Raw genomic sequence first — 1,581 nt, forward strand, 5'->3', positions numbered from 1 at the left:
CCATTGTTCATTTTCAGTCTCTGCGTTCTGTAAGTTTCAAGTCCGACTACAACCTGGGAGAGTGATGCCGGGTTGTTATTTCACAATCTGCCTCTTCCTCACTCTCCTCTCAGGAAGAAGTCAAGCTGAGAGGAGGATGTCAGTGCGAGGAGGAGGGCTACGGGGCCGAGAAGCGTTTAAATTAAAGGTTAGCGAGCTAAGATGGTGAACATGGTAAATGTGACTTCCTAAATGTCATCATGTTTTTCAAAATGCGAGCACGTTAGCTTGCTGTTAGCATCAGGTCAAAGCGTAGAGCCGCACAGATCTGCCAGCACGGCTTTAGATGCTGGGTGGCAGATTCTGAACTCAAACCACAAGTTATAATAAAAGACTTTTATCAGTCAAGTATGAGAAACTTTAGGTATATTGCCTTTTTTTTATGGAAGAGTCGTGATTGAACAAATGATAACTGGCTGGTTTTGGGTTCCCCGTTGGTCAGCGGAGAGCTTTGTGTTCTGTTAGATTGTTGTGAGCCCTGCCAGGAACAGAATGTCATCACACGAGTGGCTGAATGCTGGTGATTCAACTCTGAGGTAAGTTTAGACCAGAAGCTGGCAGGAATATGTATAAATAGCTCTGAGTGTGAATAGATTTTCTTTTACTATGAGCTGTGTGGGTGTTTGTGTGTTGTTGTTGTTGTTTCTGACGGTGTTTAGACACCAAATGACTGTCGGTAATGAAAAAGAAACTAAGAGTGATGCATGGCTAAAGCTGTGCAGGAGAAGGTGTAAAACTAAAACAAGCGTTTCTCATTAACGTCGGCGGTTGTGATTACCTGGTGGTGTGCTGTTTTTTTGTTTGTGGGTCAGTGGCATCAATCAAGGAACCATGCAGTGAAAAAATAAAAATCTGCCTCTAAATTGTCATTGCTTCAAATTACCATCAGCTCACTTTGTATTTGTTGCGAAAACATAATGGATGGTGTTATCCAGCCACTTCTTCCCCCAACCATTATCCCAATTACCACTGCACTTTACGCCACCATTACAGTCATTATAATTGTTACATAGTGGGCTAGGATGAGGATTTTATAGTTCCCTCTCTGTCCCATTACCATTAGAGTGTCAGGGCTAATTTCTGAAGGCTCGTCCGTCCATGAATCTATCTGGCATCTGTCTGCTTTTTAGCGCCGCCGTCTAACGCTGATGGCTCCGAAGAAAAGTTTCCATTCTCCACGTCGTTGTCAGGAAGGCGTCGTGAAGCTCGGATAGTCGTGCGCTAAGCATTTTAGACACTGAACTAACGCGTGGCGATATTTGGCACATTATGCAACGGTCTGGCCCGGGGAGCAGCTCCATCACCGGCGTTTGACGTAGACTTCCATCATGTTTGCTTGTTTTTTCCCTGCAGGGGAGCAAATTCTGCAGAAATACAAGCAGTAAAACATTTAACAGGAGCTACATAATGCAGGCTCGTCTGCTGTTTGCTTCATCGGGAAAGTTTGGATGTAAATCAATAGAATATCTGCAAAAGTAGTTGGTGTTAAGTTACTGCGGTCTGCTGAGTTTGAGGCACCTGCACTCGTTTAGGTTGGTATTA

Source organism: Stegastes partitus, unplaced genomic scaffold (assembly GCF_000690725.1).
Source record: "Stegastes partitus isolate 25-593 unplaced genomic scaffold, Stegastes_partitus-1.0.2 Scaffold592, whole genome shotgun sequence".
In the NCBI taxonomy this organism is placed as follows: Eukaryota; Metazoa; Chordata; class Actinopteri; family Pomacentridae; genus Stegastes; species Stegastes partitus.